Source organism: Leopardus geoffroyi, chromosome C1 (assembly GCF_018350155.1).
Source record: "Leopardus geoffroyi isolate Oge1 chromosome C1, O.geoffroyi_Oge1_pat1.0, whole genome shotgun sequence".
Classification (NCBI taxonomy): domain Eukaryota; kingdom Metazoa; phylum Chordata; class Mammalia; order Carnivora; family Felidae; genus Leopardus; species Leopardus geoffroyi.
In genome coordinates this window covers 57,784,108-57,807,324 of record NC_059328.1, presented here as the reverse complement: position 1 = coordinate 57,807,324, position 23,217 = coordinate 57,784,108, and the positions used below count along the sequence as shown (strand labels likewise).

The window sequence follows — 23,217 nt, the reverse complement described above, 5'->3', positions numbered from 1 at the left end:
TAACTTCCTTTCTGTAAAGTGGCTTATCATTTCTCATTTCACAGAAAAAAGTCAGCTTTCTGGTGTCCTTTATTGTCTAGCAGCTGCTAACAAATGAGGTTTTGCCAGGTCCCACACTCACACTTCACACGCATTGTTTTTAATCTATAACAACAAAGAATTACCACAAGGTCAATAAATGACAAACACAAGATGCTGGTAAAACAATCCTGGAAGGTAGAGGTTATCTCTTAAATACGGGAGAAACTGAGATGCAGGGCTTTCAGGAAGTCTGCAATTCAAATTCAAATCTGCCTGGTTCTAAAGCCCTACTGTTTTCCACTACACCAGACATTTCACTTCTAACTTCTCTTTGTCTCAGCAACTACAGGCTCTAGTGGAATTATGAAGCTGACCTTCCAAGTTAAATAATACCAGCTAGCAGGCAATAAGTGTGAGTTTACATTATTCACATCCTTTGCTTCTCTTATTTCCTATCATTTCTCAGCACCTGGGGAACAGTTCATTATCTCTGAAGTCTAGTTGAGGGTCTCAAACATTTCTGCCACGGTACAGTACCTCTAACAACAGAATACGGCGAACATGACTTGTTAACTTTGCAATGTAGATGAATTTTGTATTTGATTTTATAACGTATTCCTATTTCTCTCTTAGAAATCTTCTTAATTAGTTGCCATTCTGGAAAAACATAGCACATGTATACTATAGTAGATCCTAACTCACGGCCTCATATGTCTGTACTGAGTTTTGGAAGCAAATGTTCACATGGTGATTTTTACATATGACTAGAGGTAAATCTATGGAAGATCAGCCTCATAATCAGGTTGAAGGAATTTCATGCCCCAATCACAAGTTGGGAGTGGCCTGACTTTCCAGGAGTCCCTGGTCAAAAACTGGATCTCGAAGTGGTTCTAAATCAGAAAGGGCATTCTACTAATGCAGCAATTTGGACCCACTTCTGGAATGAAATCAGCCTTTAGGGAACTGATGGAGCATTATTTCTCTACAGTATAATAAAACATTTGATAGAGGAATTGTGCCCTAATTTCTCTAGAAATTTAGAGGATAAATGTATAAAAAAACCAAGCAAATAAGAAATGAAGCAACTTCATTTATACTCTAGGGAAATAATCCTCTATCAGTTCCCTAAAAGCTGATATCATTCTAGAAGTGAGTCCAAATTGCTTTTTTAGTAAAATGCCCCCTCTGCATTAGAACCACTTCACATAATAATGGCTGAGCCAGGAAACGAATAACATTCAAAACAAGTAATAATCAGCTAATAACTATTGTAAGAATTAATTAAAACAATAGATAGCAGATACTGACCCACCTTTGTACATTTACATTTTTACTTCTTATATCATTTAATTTTCTCAAATAATACTTTATAATTTACTTGAGCACTGGACATTTGCATTCACCACTGCATCTTACAGATCATTTTCAAAAGAAAGGACCACAATACGGTCAGATCCAGCAAGAGGTTAACCCCTGATTTTCTCTTCCAGCTCAAGTTTCTTTCTTTTAATTTTTTTTTAAATTAACATTTACCTTGATAAAAACATTACATCACTTCTTTGTCCTCTCATTTGCAACCTACAGTTCCTCTTATAGAAGTAGTTGTTTTCAACTTTTTAAGCTTTTATTTCTTATAATTTCTTCCATATTTCTAGAGATTACACATGTATTTCTTCTTCTTCTTTATTATTACTATATTTTTTATTTTTATTTTTGAGAGAGAGAGAGCATGAGCAGGAGAGGGGCAGAAAGAGAGGGAGACACAGAATCCAAAGCAGGCTGCAAGCTCTGAGCTGTCAGCATAGAGCCTGACATGGGGCTCAAACCCACAAACCATGAGATCATGACCGGAGCTGAAGTTGGATGCTTAACCAACTGAGCCACCCAGACACCCCTAAACGTCCTCTTTTATCAATTGTAGACATTGTCTATATATAGCTGACTCTTGAATAACAAGGGTTTAAATTGCACAGGACCACTTATCTGTGAGTGTCTATCAATACAGTTAAGTCTTATAAGTATATTTTCTCTTCTTTTTAATTTTAATATCGTTTCATTTTCTCTATTGTAATAATTCAGTATATAACACATATAGCACAAAATATGTTAACCAATTGTTATGTTATTGGTAAGGCTTCAGGTCAACCGTAGACTATCAGTAGTTAAGTTTTGGGGGAGTCAAAAGTTATATGTGGATTTTCGATTGTGCAGGGGTCGATGCCACTAACCCCTGTGTTGTTCAAGGACCAAGTGTATTTCATATTATGGCAGTTGAAAAATCATATCATTTCTCACCATCACTTCCTCTCTTTTTCCTCATCTTCCCATTATACATACATCCTAATTTGTTGTCAAATCAGTAGTTAATGCTAATATTAATAATGTTTATTGTACACTGTGTTTTTGTTTACTCAAAAAAGATTTTTTTCCTGAAGTTCCTTCAGGTTTTATTTGCTTGGTTTCCTATGCATCTATCCTTATTTTTTTCCCCCAAATGCTCAAACAGCTCTATCAAATGCCCAGCAATTATATTTTCAAATGCTAAAGCACATTAGATAAATTTCATCTTAATTGGATTCTGGAGGAACTCACTTCTGCATCCTGTGTAGCCAGCTCCAGTCTTGGCAGGTTGCTCTCTCAGTGTGATATGCACATGGTTTCCATAGTTACTCATTACCAGTCCCCTGAACTGGGGTCTGGTTTCCCAAATTCCATACTTTCTGTCTGTTGGTTTACACTCACATCCTCTTCTAGAAACCTGAGTCACCTGTCACTCATTTTACTTCTTCTTTTGAAATATAGATATAAAGCAGATGACCAAATCCAGTAAATTTTGCCTCCAAAAAGCATCTCCAATCTGTGTCCTTTGCTCCATCCTCAAGGGTCACCATCTGGGGCCAGACCATCATCACACCTCATAGATTTCTAGAAGATATGTCTAACTGGTCTCCTTGCTTCTGGGACTACTCTTTTATTTCTATTCTTAGTGTAGCTAGAACTTTCAAAACTATGTGATGATGCTATTACCAGATACACTCTCAAATAAATTTCCATATATTTCAGGATAAAATTCAAACTGCCAATCTTAGAGTAGATGGCCTTCATAACTCTCCAGCCTTGTTTCTCACCATCTTTCTTACACTGTGTATTTAAGCAATACTAAACTTCTTTCAGTTCCTTAAATATGCCTCATTTGCACTGTCTCTGGAAATACAGCTCTCTCCTCTTCTAGTGAACTTTTACTGTCGTTAAGTCTTAGTTGCAATGACATTACTCAGGAAGGATGCCCCACTACACGTTTCCAAAACACCCATTCCTTCTCCACCCATCATAATAAACAGTATACTTTATACAGTTATTTGTTCAATGTCTGACTTCCATGCTACAGAGTACATACATCTGTTCAACAGCTGCTTCTCAGTGACTAGAGAAGTATCAGGCACAAAGCAAAAGTGAATTATTTTTTCATGAAAAAAATAGTGAATATCTATATTAGGTTGCAAACTCCAATTTTCTATAGGAGCTAGACAGCCAACTTCAATGCTAGGGGACAGCCTGCATGGAATCTGTGGCAAACTAGATCTGCTATATCAAAAAAAGCCCAGCAAGTAGGGGAAGAGCCAAGATGGTGGAACAGCATGGAAGTTTTTTTGCATCTCATGTCCATGAAATACAGCAGATCAACACTAAACCATCCTGCCCACCTGGAAAACAGATTTGAGGATTAAAGCAACAATCTGCACAACCTGAACCACAGAACTCAGCAGGTACACAGCGAGGAGAGGTGAACTGGGGGAGAGAGAAGCTGCGGAGGGCAGGTAGCGGTTTTTGCTTGCAGAATGAGGATGGAGACTGGGGGAGAATACAAGAAAAGCACCCCCTACCCTGCCAAAAGCAGCTGGAAAGAAAGTGGAAAAGTGGAAACAGCCGTAAGGACTGAACTAAAAAGGGAGAAAGGAGAAAGGAGAGGGTTTAAATTCCATTAAGACTCTATAAACGGGGGGAGCACAGAGTCGGAAACTCCACGGCTCAATACCTGGTGGTGTTATGGTGGGAAGGGCAAATCCCCAGGATCAGAGTGAGGTCCAGGTGGTCTTTGGGCCACACAGGAAAGGCAGTTCCCCTGCTGGGAGGACATTTGGTAGAGGCTGTGTGGCCACCCCACAGGCAAAGGTCCTAGCTGACCCCAGAGAACAACCACATTCACTGGTGCTGGAACAAGGACGTTAAGGATGAAGCCTGGTGCCAGATGTGTGTTGTGATTTCCTATAATTCCTAAAACACTGCTGCTACATGATTGTGTGAACTTTTTCTGGGGCAGGCTGGCACCCAACTGCAGTCTCTGGGCATTAGCAGCAGCACGGTCCCACAACGTTCCTTGGTGTGGCCAGCACCTAGCCATTTCTTGGTGAGACCCTCCACCAGAATGTCTGAGCAGGTCAAAGCCACAGTCCCTCAGAAGTGAGGGATTGGGAAACACAGCTGCATCTGAGATAAAACTCAGGAGGGAAGTGCCTCCTGGCAATCTGACGGCTTGGTCATGGAGAATGTAAAAGCAGGGAGTGGATGGAAGCTGGAAGCAAAGGAGGGGTGCACAATTGTTTGTCAGGGAAAGCACAGAGTTCTGATATTAGAGATTGAATAGCTGGGTGGTACCATTTTCACCCCTCCTGGGCATGCACATACACAATTACAGGTGCCACAACAATCCACCACAGTAAGCTGAGTAGCACTGTCTAGTGGAGAACAGAGCCGTTACACTAAGCCCTGCCTGACAGGGCCAACCTGGTTCTTCAGGAACAATACAAGTCTCTCTGCCTGCTTAATGTACAGACTATAAAGTGCATCATAGTTTGACTTCTAGGGGAAAATGATGTAATTTCAATCATATTTCAGTCTGTTTTCTGGTCGAACTATTCAATATTCTTTTTTGTCTTTTTCATTTTTTTTCTTTTTCTTGAATACAGAAAGATAAAAAAATTATTTTTATTTTCAAATTTTATTAAAATATTTTAAATATTTTATTTTTTCTACTATACTTTTTACTTTTTTGTAAATTTTTCAAATTCCATTTTACTTCTATCTTTTCATTTTATTCTATTTCATTGTATTCATTTTTCAAATTTTTAAACGTTTTTCTTTCTTTTTTTACTCCCTTTTTTTTTCTAATCTATCAAGCTCCTTTCAACAACCAGACCAAAACACACCTAGGATCTAGGACCTTTTTTTGATTTGTTTTTATTTTATTTGTTTGTGTGTGTTGTTTTTAATTTTTTAGTTTAAAATTTTTTTTACCTTATTAATTCCTTTTCTTCCTTCAAAATGACAATACAAAGGAATTCACCCCAAAAGAAAGAGCAGGAAGAAACCACAGCCAGGGACTTAATCAACACAGATGAAAGCAAGGTGTCTGAACCAGAATTTAGAATCGTGGTAATAAGAATACAAACTGGGGTTGAAAATAGATTAGAATCCTTTTCTGTGGAGATACAAGAAGTAAAAGCTAGTCAGGATGAAATAAAAAATGCTACAACTGAGCTGCATTCTCGAATAGCAGCCACAGCAGCAAGAATGGATGAGGCAGAGCAGCAAATTAGTGATATAGAGGACAACTTGTGGAGAATAATGAAGCAGAAAAAAAGAGGGGACTAAAGCAAAAGAGCACAATTTAAGAATTAGAGAAATCAATGACTCATTAAAAAGGCACATCAGAATCATAGGGGTGCCAAAAGATGAAGAGAGAAAAATTGATAGAAGGGTTATGTGAGCAAATCATAGCAGAAAACTTTCCTAACCTGGGGAAAGACACAGACATCAAAATCCAGGAAGCAAAGAGGACTCCCATTAGATTCAACAAGAAAACGGCCATCAACAAGGCATATCATAGACAACTTCACAAAATACTCAGGCAAGGAAAGAATCATGAAAGTAGCAAGGGAAAAAAAGTCCTTAACCTACAAGGGAAGACAGATCAGGTTTGCAGCAGACCTATCCACAGAAACTTGGCAGGCCACAAAGGAGTGGCAGGATATATTCAATGTGCTGAATAAGAAAAATATGCAGCCAAGAATTCTTTATCCAGCAAGGTTGGCATTCAAAATAGGAGAGATAAAAAGTTTCCCAGACAAACAAAAATTAAAGGAGTTCATAACTATTAAACCAGCCCTGAAAGAGATTTTAAGGGAGACTCTCTGAGAGGAGAAAAGGTGGAAAAAAAAAAAAAAAAAAGAAAAGAAGACCAAAAGCAAGACTAGAAAGGACCAGAACACCACCAGAAACCCCAACTCTATGGGCAACATAATGCCAATAAATTCATATCTTACAGTACTCACTCTAAACATCAATGGACTAAATGCTCCAATCAAAAGACATAGGGTAACAGAATAGATAAGAAAATAAGATCCATTTATATGATGTTTAAAACAAACCCACCGGAGACCTAAAGACACCTTCAGATTGAAAGTATGGGGATGGAGAACCATCTATCATGCTAATGGTCAACAAAAGAAAGCTGGAGTGGTCATACTTACTTCATACAATCTAGACTAAAATAAAGACTGTAACAAGAGATGAAGAAGGGCATTATAGCATAATAAAAGGGTCTATCTACCAAGAATATGTAACAATTGTAAACATTTATGCTTGAAATGTGGAACATCCAAATATATAAATCAATGAATCATAAACATAAAGAAACTCATTGGTAATAATACCATAATACTAGGGGACTTTAACACCCCACTTACAACAATGGACAGATCATCTAAAAAGAAAATCAACAAGGAAACAACAGCTTTGAATGACACACTGGACCTGATGGACTTAACAGATATATGCAGAACATTTCATCCTAAAGCAGTGGAATATACATTCTTCTCCAGTGCACATGGAATGTTCTCCAGAATAGATCACATACTGGGACACAAATCAGCCCTCAACAAGTACAAAAAGATCGAGATCATACCATGCATATTTTCAGACCACAATACTTTGTAACTCAAAATCAACCACAAGAAAAACGTGGAAAGATAACAAATACTTGGAGACTAAAGACCATCCTACTAAAGAATGAATGGGCTACAGGGCACCTGGGTGGCTCAGTCGGTTGAGCGTCCGACTTCGGCTCAGGTCATGATCTCACAGTTTATGGGTTCAAGCCCTGCGTCAGGCTCTGTGCTGACTGCTTGCTCAGAGCCTGGAGCCTGCTTCAGATTCTGTGTCTCCTTCTCTCCCTGCCCCTCCCCCGCTCATGCTTTGTCTCACTCTGTTTCTCAAAAATAAATAAATATTAAAAATTAAAAAAAAAAAGAATGAATGGGCTAACCAAGAGTTAAAGAGGAAATTAAAAAATACATGGAAGCCCATGAAAATAACACTACAGCCCAAAACCTCTGGGATGCAGCTAAGGAGGACATAAGAGGGAAGTATATTGCAATCCAGGCCTTCCTAAAGAAGGAAGAAAGGTCACAGATATACAAACTAACTTTACACCTTAAAGAGCTGGATAAAGAACAGCAAATAAAACCAAAAACAGCAGAATAAAGGATAATAAAGATTAGAGCAGAAATCAATGCTATCAAAACCATAAAAAAAAAAAAAACAATAGAACAGATCAATGAAACCAGAAGCTTGTTCCTTGAAAGAATCAACAAAATTGATAAACACTTCTCCTTTGATCAAATAGAAAACGGAAAGGATCCAAAAAAATAAAATCAAGAATGAAAGAGGAGAGTTCACAACCAAAACAGCAGAAATAAAAACAATTATAAGGGAATATTATCAACAATTATACACCAATAAAACGGGCAATCTGGAAAAAATGGACAAATTCCTAGAAACAGAAGAAATAGAAAATTTGAACAGACCCATAACCAGTAAAGAAATAGAATTAGTAATCAAAAATCCCCCAGAAAACAAGAGTCTAGGACCAGATGGCCTTCCAGGGGAATTCTACTCAACATAAGGAAGAGTTAACACCTATTCTCTTAAAGGTGTTCCAAAAAATAGAAATGGAGGGAAAACTTCCAAACTCTTTCTATGAATCCAGCATTACCTTGATTCCAAAACCAGACAAAGACCCCACTAAAAAGAACTATAGAGCAGTTTCCCCGATGAACACGGATGCAAAAATCTTCCATGAGATACTAGCCAACTGGATCCAACAATATATTAAGAAAATTATTCATCACAACCAAGTGCGATTTATACCTGGGATGCAGGGCTGGTTCAATATCCGCAAAACAACCAATGTGATTCATCACATCAATAAAAGAAAGGACAAGAACCACATGAACTTCTCAATAGATGCAGAGAAAGCATTTGACAAAATACAGCATCCTTTCTGCTAAAAACCCTCAAGAAAGTAGAGATAGGAGAATCATACCTCGAGATCATAAAAGTCATATATGAAAGACCCACTGTTAATATCATCCTCAATGGGGAAAAACAGAGCTTCCCCCCTACGGTCAGGAACAAGACAGGGATGTTCACTCTGGCCACTGTCATTCAACACAGTATTGGAAGTCTTAGCCTCAGCAGTCAGACAACACAAAGAAATAAAAGGCATCCAAATTGGCCAGGAGGAGGTCAAACTTCTCTCTTCACAGATGACATGATACTCTATCATGGAAAACCCAAAAGATTCCACAAAAGAAAACTGCTAGAACTGATCCATGAATTCAGCAAAGTTGCAGGATATAAAATCAATGCACAGAAGTCAGTTGCATTCCTACACCAATAATGAAGCAACAGAAAGAGAAATCAAGGAGTTGATCCCATTTACAATTGCACCAAAAACCATTAAATACCTAGGAATAAGTCTAACCAAAGACATGAAAAATCTATACACTGAAAACTATAGAAATCTTATGAAGGAAATTGAAGAAGATATAAAAAAAAATGGAAAAATATTCCATGCTCTTGGATAGGAAGAGCAAATATCATTAAAATGTCAATACTACCCAAAGCAATCTACATAATCAATGCAATACCTCTCAAGATACCACCAGTATTCTTCAAAGAGTGAGAAAAGAACAATCCTAAAATTTGTATGGAACCACAAAAGACCAGAAATAGCCAAAGCAATCTTGAAAAATAAAATCAAAGCAGGTGGCATCACAATCCCAGACTTCAAGCGGTATTACCAAGCTATAATTCTCAAGACAGTATGGTACTGGCACAAGAACAGACACTCAGATCAATGGAACAGAATAGAGCACCCAGAAATGTACCCAGAAACGTATGGCCAACTGATTTTTGACAAAGCAGGAAAGAATATCCAATGGAATAAAAACAATCTCTTCAGCAAGTGGTGCTGGGAAAACTGGACAGCGACATGCAGAAAAATGAACCTGGACCACTTTCTTACACCATACACAAAGATAAACTCAAAATGGGTGAAAGACCTAAACGTAGGACAGGAAGCCATCAAAATCCTCAAGGGGAAAGCAGGAAAAAATCTCTTTGACCTCGGCCTCAGCAGCTTCTTACTCAACACTTTTCCGGAGGCAAGGGAAACAAAAGCAAAAATGAACTACTGGGACCTCATCAAAATAAAAAGCTTCTGCACAGGGAAGGAAACAATCAACAAAACTAAAAGGCAACCAACAGAATGGGAGAAGATATTTGCAAATGACATATCAGATAAAGGGTCAGTATCCAAAACCTATAGAGAACTTATCAAAACTCAACACTCAAAAACAAATAATCCAGAGAAGAAATAGGCAAAAGGCATGAATAGACACTTCTCCAAAGAAGACATCCAGATGGCCAACCGACACATAAAAACATGCTCAACATCACTCATCAGCAAGGAAATACAAATCAAAACCACATTGAGATAACACCTCACACCTGTCAGAATGGCTAACATTAGCAACTCAGGCAACAACAGATGTTGGCGAGGATGTGGAGAAAGAGGATCTCTTTTGCACTGCTGGTGGGAATGCAAATTGGTGCAGCCACTTTGGAACACAGTATGGAGGTTCCTCAAAAAATTAAAAATAGAACCACCCTATGACCCAGCAATTGCACTACTAGGTATTTATCCAAGGGATTCAGGTGTGCTGTTTCAAAGGGGCACAGGCACCCCAACGTTTAGAGCAGCACTATCGACAATAGACAAAGTATGGAAAGAGCCCAAATGTCCGTCAATGGATAAGTGGATAAAGAAGGTGTGGTATATGTATACAATGGTGTATTACTCGGCAATCAAAAGGAATGAAATCTTGCCACTTGCAACTACATGGATAGAACTAGAGAGTATTATGCTAAGCAAAATTAGTCAGAGAAAGACAAATATCGTATGACTTCACTCATATGAGGACTTTAAGAGATGAACATAAGGGAAGGGAAGCAAAAATAATATAAAAACAGGGAGGGGGATGAAACAGAAGAGACTCATAAATATGGAGAACAAACAGAGGGTTACTGGAGAGGGTGTGGGAGGGGGGATGGGCTAATTGGGTAAGGGGCATTAAAAAATCTACTCCTGAAATCATTGTTGCACTATATGCTAACTAACTTGTATGTAAATAAAAAAATTAATTAAATAAAATATCATTTTCAACGGGGGTGGGGGGGTGGGGAAAGAGCCCAGTAATACTCAATACTCAATTCTACCTATTTTTTACCAATTAGGAATATGGACTCCACCAGATCTACCCTTTTTGTTGTTGTTGTTAAAGACAAGCCAGCAATGTGGACTTTTCAGTAAAATCTGATGTTTTATAATTTGAGCACTAACTCATTAAAAACAAAAGAAAACAAAACAAAAGGATAGACAGGCCTAACAAAACATGGCTTCCTGTTTCAGTCCTGTGGGTGAAGAATAGATATGTATTGCTAGTATTGATCTGATGAGGCCGTTTCTGATCTATCATGATCTTCTAGTATCTTTTTGAGAATTTTTGCTAATATCAAATATTATACATCAAAACACAATTTGTCATGTTTTTCTACATAATATCCTCTTCCAATATATTTTTCAATAGTGTTATTTCCTAGTTCTCTAGGATGAAAATCTTATCATCTTTAATCCCTCCTTGTTCATCCCTGAGTCTACTAAATGCCAAACTCTTAAAGGTCTTCCCTTGGATTAGCGAAGCGAAAAGAACATGAGATTTGGAGTGCTATAGGCCAATTCATTATTTCAAATTCTTCAACCCATTTTGCTTCAGTGCCTTTACATTTAAAATGAAGAAAACAAACTTATCTGTTAGGGTTGCTCTGAAGACAAAAGAGCTATTGCATGTGAAGAGCCTAGTACACAGTAGGTGCTCAATAAATACCCATTGCACTTCCTGCCTTCTCTTTACTTGCCCTGTCACCTGTTTTATTCTTTTCTGATTCGACAGCTAACACACTGGTCCAGGCACGTAAGCTAATGTAATTTTAACTTGCCTCTTGCATGTGTTTCTTGGCTACCGACCATGTCAAGAAAGAAACATTACATAATATAGCTACTTTATACAGTTAAGGTTCTCAATTTTCTTTGTAAATTATAATCCTCTGTAATCCTAAACTTCATGCACCCATGTTTTCACCCTGTCAGCTCACGTAAAGATTGACACTTCGTATCCTTTCAGTTCAATGGCTCCAGCATTTCTTTAACACATGGAGACCCTTACCATTTGAACCAAATGTCAATATTCATCATGTCCCTCAAGTCATACAAACCATCATCATCTGTATCCATATTTTCTTTTTTCTCTCTTATTAAAATGGAGGAAGCATGTCTGTTTCTCTCAAAGGCAACACCTTCATGCATTCTGTGAATTCTCTGTCCTTTTACTTTCAAGACTTGGAATTATTTTCTTCTAATTTCTTCTCATTAGTGTACAAATGTGCTCTAATGTCATTGATCTTAAAACAAACAAAATACTTATCTTGACCTCAAACTTCTCTCTAGTTTGTCTCATTTCTCAGCCTTTCCTCACAGTATAACCTTTTAAGAAAGATGTGTATCTCCATTTTCTTTTCAATCCACTTCACTGGGTTTCCATGCTACTCCTCGTATCAGGGTCACTAATTACTTCCACATTAGCAAATACAATGGTCCCTCCTCTGTCATTTTAGTCAGTCTCTTGGTTTGCCACTCCCTCTTCTTAGATCACTTTCTGTTCTTTTCTAGCTTTTAAGACAATACCTGATTTCCTCCTCCTATACCCACAGCAGTCCTTTCTGTCCTTGTTCTCTTTCTAAATCTTTCACCAGGTCCTTATCTCTTATCTCTCAAATCCACACCCTTAGCAAATCCTATTAACTTTACCTACAAAACTTAGTTTGAAATGTTTCTCTTTTTCTTCACTTCTATCAAACTAGTTGAAGCTACTAACTTCTCACCTGAATAACTACCATAGCCTCTAATCTCCTCACCTTCACTCTCCACTAGTCACAATGTATTCCCACACTTCAGCCAGAGTGGTATTTTTTAAAATAACGTTATTTCACATCACCTGTCTTCTTTAAAATCCATCAGTGGCCCCTCATCTCACTTAAAATATAAAATCTGAAGTTCTTCCCTGGCTTACTTGACCTTGCATTATTTAGCCTTACTAAGTACCTACCTCTCCTCCTACATCTTGTACCCCTCTTCCCCTTACTCAATACACCTCCACCTTCTTTCTGTTCATTGAACATGCTACATTCATTCTTGCCTTAGAGTATTCCTTCTGCCTGGAATGCTCTTGTCAGAACTGCATAGTTGACTCTTCTCTGTCACCCAAAACACAACGTAATTCCTCTGCTTTATTTCCATCATGGCACTCACTGTTACCTAACATTTTCTTTTAAAAATCACTTGCATTCTCTCTTTGCAGCAATGTAGATTTTGTGAAAATCAGAACTTGTAGGTCTTGCTCAATAATGTATCTCTGGTACCTAGTCTATATACATAATTGGTACTCAAGAAATGTTTGCTGGATGAATTAACAAATCAATGAATATATTTTGCCTAAAATGTGTTTTTTTATACCATTTCCAAAAATATTGGCAGTAAAAGTCAGCAAATGGGTTGCTTAATCAGATTTCAACAAGATTTGATATTGGGTAAAGGTAAGAAATAAATGATAGGCTAAGTAAGACTTCAGTTAGAAGATTGTGAAACAGTTCAAAAAATGACTGGGCTACTACGGATGCCCTAGTTTCTCACTGATACATAAATAAGAGAAATTGATACTATAGACATTCAAACAGCAAAATATTTTAAACAAAAATATAAAGCAGAGTATGATAACAATGATCTAAAATCTTCCACATATAAAATATGTTTTTCACAAATTTTTTCATCTCACTGTCCCTTGAGCCCCTACAGAATCCATCTACATCTTTATTTACTGAAAAAAAAAAAAAAAGGTACACATTTGAATGCCAAAATAATTGTAATAAACTAACATATTTGGAGAAAGATGCTTCAGGCAAGAGATTAAACAAAGTCAAATTTTGATTACGTATGCATCACTCATGTGAAAGTGTCATTCTGGAGGTGGTTTTATATATTCAGATAAATTCCATACCTCTGGCACTGGAGGAGGGAGTGATGCACCATGAATATCTTTGAGGGAGTGATAGAATCAAAAAGGTCTTTTTTCCCCCCTTTTATTTAAACCCAGGATCTTAGAAGAACCCTCCATAGATATATGTGAGGCTATTTATTCATGTAAAATGCCAAGGTTATGGGTAATTCTTTGTGTCTGAAAGATAAATACTTAAGGAATTATTTGTTAACGTGCAGTTCAAAAACTGAGGCAACTTTATTAAACAAGTGGTAGTTTTCATGTTCGCCATTTGTAAATTTAGGCCATGTTTAATCTAGGGCAAGGCTTTTCATATTTCTCAATCGTCACAATTGTTTAATCAGCAACTAGAGTCATACAAGTAGTGCCTTCCATTTTGAAAGATTCCTTGGAGTAGAAGAAAAAAGGATCAATCATCATCCAAGTTTTGAGAAACTAAAGTTAGAATCATGAACTAGCATTTTGAAATTTGTATGCCCTAAAATATTTCTTCTGTGGCTCCTTTGATCTCATTAGATTTCTCACAACATAAGCAAGTGCCCTTGATTTCAAAGGCCTCAGGAAAACATGCCCTCAGACTGCTGAATCCTGGTTAGCAAATATCAGTGAATAAAAAGAAAAAAAGAATCAATTAAATTGAAGATATATGATACGTAAAACATTGGAGGATACTATTTTTTTGCTTGTCCAGCATCCACTCTCCTCTTTTTCCATTAGAACCTTGACGTTCCTTTCAAGGGCATCTCTCTTTGTATATTACTTGGGGAGGAATGTGGAATTTGTATCTTGGACAAGCATCATGATTACACGGGGGTGTTTGGAGGTTGCGTTCCTCACAAAAGCAGCAGTGCGTGACCCATGCTGCTACCGTGCTGCGGATTCTGTGCAGCAATCCAGAGCTCTCTTGGTTCTTATCCTTTTCCCAGGTAAAGTTCTCCAGGCTCCTATTAAGTTAATGAGCCCCTGATATATTTCCAATAAATGTTCATCTTTACCTAAACTGGACAGTTGGTTTTGTGGCCTATAATTCAAAAAACAAAAACAAAAACAAAAAAAACTGAGACAACTATAAATCCATATTCAAAGAAAATCCCCGTCATTTGTTTACCAATTAAATTTTTTGTGTGTGATTGTGCCACTGGATTTGTCTAAATTTCTATTAATGAAAAAATCAACTTTATCAAATATGTGCCCTTTCTTACCACACTAAGTCATTTCTGTTTACTCAAGAGTTATTTTTCATTTTACTGTTACTCTCATAGAGCTTTCAGATACTTTATGTTATTGGATCCTCACCACACTCCTCAGAAATGAACAAGAACAAATTTGTTTGTACCTACTGGGAATGAAGAAGCTAAGGTTCAAAGGGGTTAAATAATATGTCTGAAGGTACATAGCTAACTAGTATCAGAACTTGTGTTTAAACCTAGGCCCGCTTTCTCTAGACTTCTTTACATTGTTCCATTATTATGTGATAATAACCGGTGATTACAGTCACTATTCTGTTTGTCAGAACACTTTCTTCTATTGCTTATCATTGTTATCTATTTAAAAGGAATTTCAACTGAGTGAATCACAAAACATTAAGTTTGAAAGAAATTAAGTTTAGAGGATTTATTCCTCCTCCATCCCCATATATGTGAATGTGCACTCCATGACATCCCTCTGTGGACTGTTTTAGAGTCAGAGAACACATTCCTTAATCTTCCTTAATTTGAGAAAATATTGTGACAGATTTACTTTATATGGTTAAAGTACATAATGGAAAACATTATGCTCAGTGAAAAAAAAGCCAGTCACCAAAGGCCCTATGTTGTATGATTACACTTAGATGAGATGTCCGAAATAGGCACAACCCTAGAGTTGTGAGAGTAAAACAAAAAATGGAGACTGCAGGGTATTAGGTCGTGAATTATGGAGAAGCCACAAAAATTACCGTACCTCATTTCAACTCCCAGAATCAGCATCAAAAATTAAACAAACAAACCACCATTAAATGAGTTTTATTTTCTGTGTCCTAGGTTGATATGCTCTAATTTTTCCTGTCCTTCCTCACCTCTGGCCACCATCAAAGGTCATACTCTTTGATAAAATAACTAACAACTAGTAGTTGTAGCAATAACTATTTTATGTCTAAACTAACAGACATATCAGAGGAAGCTATCTATGCTGATGTTTTATTACGATGATTAAGTATTTAGGCAGTATCTTAATACTGGTTAACACAACTGAAATGTACAAAAACTCGAGAGATGTAACTAAGTCTTAAATTTTGTTGGAAGGATCAAGTGGTGGTGGTAGTGGTGGCAGGTGTTGTTATTTCATAGAAGGTCAAAACTTCTTTGGTAAGGTGATGTCTGAACACAGACCTGAAGGAAATGAAGGCACAGGCCATGTGGAATGCTGGCAAAGGGAGGAGCAGGGGCCGTGTCTCTAAGCAGAGGGCTCCTTGGCTTTAACGTGCAGGCTCAGGACAAACAGCTCCAACACAGTTGTCATAGCTCATTTGCCGGTCATTAACTTTGAGCTCTATTTTACCTGCTGGCTGCTGGCACAATTCAGGAGCATTTTTGTTGCTTGTTTATTTTCTGTAGAGTCAGTGAGGATTTTTGCTATTCATGGCCCAGTGACTGGAGCCACGCCATGACAAAATTTCCATCCGTCTAAAATATCCCTCTTTGATAAATTCCTGACTGCTTCAGGTTGTAGGATCAATGTTTCAGCTGCACAGCCCTGCGTGAGTGACCAACGTGGAGCAGTGGGCACCAAGCAATGTTTTTTTGTAATTTTTATTTATTTTTTATTATTAAAAAACATTTTTTAATGTTTATTTATTTTTGAGAAAGAGAGAGAGAGAGAGAGAGCTGGGGAAAGGCAGAGAGAGAGGGAGACAGAGGATCCAAAGCAGGCTCTGCGCTGTCAACATTCAGCCCATGTGGGGCTCCACCTCTCCTACTGTGAGATCATGACCTGAGCCAAAGTCAGAGGTTCAACTGACTGAGTCGCCCAGGCACCCCCACCAAACAATGTTTTTTAATGTAGCCCTTGCCTGGTCCCTGGATCCCAAGCATCTGTCTGTTTCCCTGGAGAAGCAACTGATAGATATGTAGGCATTTTTTCTAGGATCTGTCAGCTTACTGACAATACTGTATATTAGATGTATATTGTTAAGAGCTTACTTTCATTTTTATTATATACCTTTGGGAACTTGAATTTAAGCAACTGCTTCATTGAAAACAAAATACTGAGGTAGTTGGATACTGGAGCTCAACTTCATGTATACTATGGATTATAAAGCTCAAAACTGATGTATTTGTATTGGGAAAATAATTACACACTTAGATTACGGAAAAATAACACTGTTAGCAATTTGCCTGCATTTCACAAAGTGTCTATATCTAATTTTTAAAAGTGGTATGTGGTATATCTATGCAAAGGGATACTATTTGGCAATAAAAAGGGATGAAGTACTGGCACATGCTACAAGGTCAATGAAACTAGAAAACATTATGCTCAGCGAAAAAAGCCAGTCACAAAAGGCCCTATGTTGTATGATTACACTTAGATGAGATGTCCAAAATAGGCACAACCATAAAGAAATTTCCAGGGACTAGGGGAAGCAAAGAATGAGGAGTGACTGCTAACAGGTAGAGTGCGTTTTGAGGGGATGATTAATATTTTCTAGGATTAGACAGTGGTGATGGTATTACAATTCTGCGAATATAATAAAAGCACTAAATTGTATATTTTGGGAGGGCGAATTTGATAGGTATGTAAATTATATCTCAATAAAACTGCTTTTTTTTTTTTAAGAGTGTAGGTTTACTGCCTACCTTTTCTTGTGAAAGAATGCCATTTATTCTGTGTTTATGAATGTTTTCCACTTTGGCTGTGAAAGCATTCTTTTACAGTAAAATAATAAAAGTCTTGTATGAGACTTTAAAATGTTTATTTAGCAAGAAAGAGAATGTCAGTTGCCATGCTTTGCTGGATTTTGAAATCCAGAAGTGAGGAATCAACTGATGTGGGTCAGGCTGGGGAAACAGAGGCTGCATGGAGACATTGTCAATATGCCTCCAGATAATCAGCAAGGTTTAAGAATGTAAAGTTTAATATTCAAATGAATATTTGTTTCTTTGGTCTTCTTGCTAATTATTTTATAATAGTTGTATCATTAAATGTTGTATGATGATAACTGTTTTGTGACCTTCTGAATATTTTATGGCATTTTGATGGAAAGCTAGAACCTATCCTTTCTCGTATTTAAATCTCATATTTTCTAAGTAAAATGCTCATGACCTTCAATTTCAAATGTCTTGGAAGACTGGAAATTTCCAGAATTAGCTTTGATAGTACTACACAATTAGGGCTATCCTTATCTTCTATTCATTATGAACCAATAGTTTTTTGTAAGCTATAGAAACCTAGATCAAGATTAATTCAGATGTCATATTCCTCTTATCCATGGAGGTTTTATTTTTTTTTATTTTTATTTATTTATTTATTTTTACCTACATGAGCATAATAAAATTTCCTTATTTTATCCTTGTAGATACAGTTGCCATGACTACTGGGGGGAAACCAAGGTTAAGTTCTAGGCAAGTCCTCTGGTAGTTTTGTACTATCATTTTGTTTTTAAAATTTTAATTATTTGTTTCTCAGCAATCAGGGACATGATCTTGTCTTCTGGTTCTAATTCTCAACTCTAGGTAGATGACTCTTAAATCCATCTCCAACTCTGACCTCTCTCCTGAGTTCTTTCACATTTTGTTTATTCCTCTGTGGAATATTTCCACACGGACAGATATTTTTTTAATTGATGTATCAATGTCTAAAGCCAAGCTAATAATTAGAATGTGTCCAGAATATTGCAACCAAGATGGTGAAGCACTTAGAAAGCATGTCTTTGAAAAATGTCAAAGAAATTTGGAAACTTGCCTTGGAAAAATAGAACTCTAAGGCAAAGCATATGAATGCCTTTCAAATATTTGAAGGCCCAAGCATAGTTCCTTGTCCAGAGAAGGCATGCCTTAATAATCTTTGTATCACACCAAGTACCTCACCCAGTTTTAGATGGATGAATATGGGTAAACATCATTAACATATTGTTGAACATTCTAATAACCAGAACTTTCTAATAATACACTAATTTGCTTCTTAATTTAATGATTTCTTTCACTAATAGAAATGTTCATGAAGAGGTTGGAAGCGTGTTGCAAAAGCAACAAAAAGTTAACATTTCTGCACTGGGTGGAAAGTTAGACTAGTTGACTGGATACCTAAAGGGCAGTGCTTCCTTCCAACACTCACTGGACACCAAGAAAAACTTTTGTTCATTTGTGCACTGAACTTTTGACTTGTTGTTACTGCAGCATAACCTATTCTACCCTAATGAATACACAGTATTTGGTAATAGTTTTGACAGGAATCTAACATCCTATGTGGGCTAAGAGAAGTTAATTAACTTTCCTGGCCTGGATTTGCTTATTAGTAATAATTGAGGGCTAAATAAAATAATCTCCAAGGTTGCTCCTACTTAAAAATAATACAACATTGTGATTCTGTGAATCAAAGACATTTTCTGGGAAAACAGTGATGCTATCACAAACCTGCTGGTGCAGCTGGTAGAGTCAAAAACCTATCACCCATTGTAGTCAGGGAATTGTTTTCCTAGAAGCTGTCTTCGGAACTTTCAGGCAGAAATAAAGTCATGCCACAACAGTTTTTGTTAGAGAGCCAATGCCCAGAACTACCTTGAGATGTTACAAAATCTTACTTTTCTTTTACTCAGGGTAATTAACATGGGAATTTTCCTTCATCTGTGAGAGGAGAATAAGGAATACCGATTATTGAATATTTTTCTATTCAAGGTGTTCCACATACATTATCTCACCAAAACTCATCTATTTATCTACCTGTTATCTGTCATCTATCTCACTACTAGTAACCTCTATTATTTTCCCAGTTTTGCTAAAGATGAAACTGAGACTCCCAGAAAATAAAATATCTTCTCAACCAAAAAGCAGTGCTACGATCTAATCCCAGGTGTGTCTGGGTCCAAAGGTCAGGTTCATAACCTGTAAAATATTTCAAGAGTAGGTTGTAAGTTTTAATATGAAGAAAATTTTGTAGGTAGGGTGCTTCAGATTTAGTTCCATCCTCTTTTATATATGGTTAAATTGACCTCACCTACCAAAATCACTCTCTATATCTTTCAATTTTGGTTACATATTAACTTTTCCAAAATTATTTTTTTTCTCTTTTTTAGAGTTCTCCTTCAGTTTCAAGAAGTTTCTCAGCAGTTTTTCTCCTTATTGTTTTTTTTTTTTTTTTTTACTTTTGCCTTCCCATACTACTTTGCATATAATATACACCTGTTATAGGGGCGCCTGGGTGGCGCAGTCGGTTGAGTGTCCGACTTCAGCCAGGTCACGATCTCGCGGTCCGGGGAGTTCGAGCCCCATGTCAGGCTCTGGGCTGATGGCTCAGAGCCTGGAGCCTGTTTCCGATTCTGTGTCTCCCTCTCTCTCTGCCCCTCCCCCGTTCATGCTCTGTCTCTCTCTGTCCCAAAAATAAATAAACGTTGAAAAAAAATATACACCTGTTATGGTCTATCACTCTGTCTATAATTTTAAGTTCCTGGTTCAAAATAGAAAGCAAAACAGTACTAAATTATAAGCTGTGTGGGTTTTCTATCACTGTGTGAAAGACATGTCATTTTGTATTTTTACCTTTTACTACAGAAAATTAAGTAACACAGATTGAACTATTCTTAATCAAAAAACTTCCTGTTCTTTCACTTCTATTTTTGCACTTTTCTGACAGTTTTGACATACCTTTTTCTAATGTCATTAACATTGACACTGTTCTATACCTGTTGTATAACATCTTACAATAGAAATTCTTGGCCAGCTAGAAAATTCTCAGTATAAAATATCAGAAAGAAAAAAAATTTAAAACATTTGTAAAAGGTAATTCTTACCATAATGTAAAATCAAAAATACAAATAGCTATCTCATTTACTCAACAAATTTGAAGTCGCCATGGTAACAATGCCAAGGAAACACAAAGAAAACCATAAAATAAGATGGCAGACAAATAGGGTTTCATTTCATTTAACTTTGAGGATTAAACTCCCTAGAGACTCACTACTTTGTTTACAAATCCTTAAAAACTTTGTAAATTGTCTGATTAACAGCAACTTTTCCTCACGAAGCAATGACTGCATAGCATTTTGTTTGAAGTGTGCATTGTGGTAATCTCCCTAGAGTCCTTGCATCCCTTCCCTTTTTGCTTCGTGTTTCAGCCGGCAATCACAAATCCACAGAGGTGGCTCATCATTGTTTAACTCAATCAAAGTAATCTCATTTTTCTTGCCATAGTGGATTTCACAGCAAAGGGATTTGATCAGCAATGAACATGTAACACAGTTAAGGCCAATGAGACCTAAGAACAAATAAGGACTTTCTTGCTCTTCTCAGAGAGAGTTTTTATTTCTTAACTTCTTATTTTTCTAATATGCACAAATATATCCATGTACTATTATGATCATATCTCAATGTCAGATAATTTAGAACATATCTCAATATCAAACACATTAGAAGAAAGTAACACAGGACTGTTTTAGCAACAACTTTGAATTCGGAAACTCAAAGAAACCTTGAGAGATTATGTGAAAAATATTTGAAATATATAAAGCATACCAACAATTTTTCCTCAATTCAATACACTGGGAAATTACATTGAGTCTTTGGTTCACTTGTATTATTATTTTTTGTTTATTTATTTATCTTGAGAGAGAAAGAGCACAAGAAGGTAAGTGGCAGAGACAGAGGGAAAGAGAGAGAGAATCCCAAGCAGGCTCTGCACCATTGGCTGCAGAGCCCAATGTGGGGCTCGAACTCATGAACTGTAAGATCATGACCTGAGCCAAAATCAAAAGCCAGACACTTAATCAACTTAGCCACCCAATTTATATGTATTGTTAATCCAAGCTCACTTAGGCTCCTAGTTACTTACTTGATATGTAAGCTCTCTAATGACATTATCTGCCTAATGCATCAAGTCAAACAATGCTGTGCAACTCTCAAGACCTTTCCTAATCTGGGTCTTCCCTGCTCTCTCTCTTCTACCTACATATTGTTGACACTCCCTCACATGTAACTGCAGCTCTAGACTCATCACAGTTCTGCTGTTACTCTCGTCTCCCTCTCCATATATACCATCTCAATTTTTGCATCTATACCTTTTGGTCAAGCCCTCTCACTCCACCTGCAAGGATGAAACTCCTCTACCACGGTATTTGGCTCCTTGGCTCTGATTACACGCTATCATGCTTGCTTCTAATGCTTCAGTTTTCTCTGTAATTAGGTTGTTAGATCCTTGAGAGTAAGGATTGAGATTTATGTCTGTTCTATCCCCCTATAGCCTCAAACACTGTGTAATAAGTATAGACACTAAATAAATACTTGCTTGATTAACAAACCATGTCTTGGGGCACCTGGGTGGCTCAGTAGGAGAAACATCTGACTTCAGCTCAGGTCATGATCTCACGGTTTGTGAGTTCAAGCCCTGGAGCCTGCTTGAGATTCTCTCTCTCCCTCTTTCTCTCTGCCTCTCCCCCCCCCCCACCCCTTCTCAAAATAAATAAATAAACTTAAAAAAAAGTAACCATGCTTTTACTATTTGTCTTATGGAAACTGTTGCATGGATCTAGAAAATGATTTTAAATAACTAGTTGGCTTAGGGGTGTCAAGATTTAACAAACAAAAATACAGGATGCCAAGATAAATAACCCTTTTTTTTTAGTATATCGAATGCAATATTTAGAACATAATTATACCACAAATTTTCTGATTTTTAATTAAAAATTCAAATTTCATGGGATGTCCTTTACTTAATCTGACAATCTTATATTAGCCCACTCTAAAAAAAACACTTGTACTTATTTTTCTAAATTCAAGCTAAATGTCACATTTATGAATCATTTAAACCTTACATAGTTTTGCTAATCAAGTTCTGTAATACACAAAGTTCTCTGCATTGTTTTACCTAGCGGCAACAACAAAGAGATTGAATATCCATTATGTGAAAGTCACCATGCATGCTCCTGTACAGGGAGGCAAAGATGAATAAGGTGCCATCTCTGTTCTCAAGAAGTTCATATTCTTTGGGAGAAAAAGCTCAGCTCATGCCAGTCTCTATTCGATGTGCATGTACATGCTAATCTGTATAGTTAAAACTTCCTTTAGGACTGACCCACACCTTCTGACCAAAGATCCAAGACAACACTATATACTTTGATTGTCAAAAATGAAGTATTTTGGTTTTGAAGTACACATTAAATAGTTCCGGTCTCTGAAGTATTATATAAATACCATAATTCATAATCCTAAGTGGAAACAACTAATCATAATTTGTTTTGATCAGCATATTATTCTTAGAATTTGATAATGAAGCTAGCTTTTATTATGGAAGGTTCTTTTTCTGGTTTCTAGGTATTTAATATGCATTTTTTAAGCATAAGCAATGGAAATGTATTGCAAGACATTTTTTTGTTTCCCTTTGAGCCATGGTGTAAATCCTTCACAGATAAATGCCATACCAACTACTTAATATGAGTCACTTATTTAGATGATCATTAATATACAATGATTTAGATTTTGAAACTCTCTGCTGTGCA

The 23,217-nt window shown here is 36.8% G+C and overlaps 1 protein-coding gene across 13 annotated transcripts in view; it reads right to left on the bottom strand.

The window, feature by feature from the left end:
• Nucleotides 1-23,217, bottom strand: part of LRRC7 (leucine rich repeat containing 7) — a 552,029-nt gene that overhangs the window by 331,968 nt on the left and 196,844 nt on the right. The gene's annotated exons all lie outside the window — the stretch shown is intronic.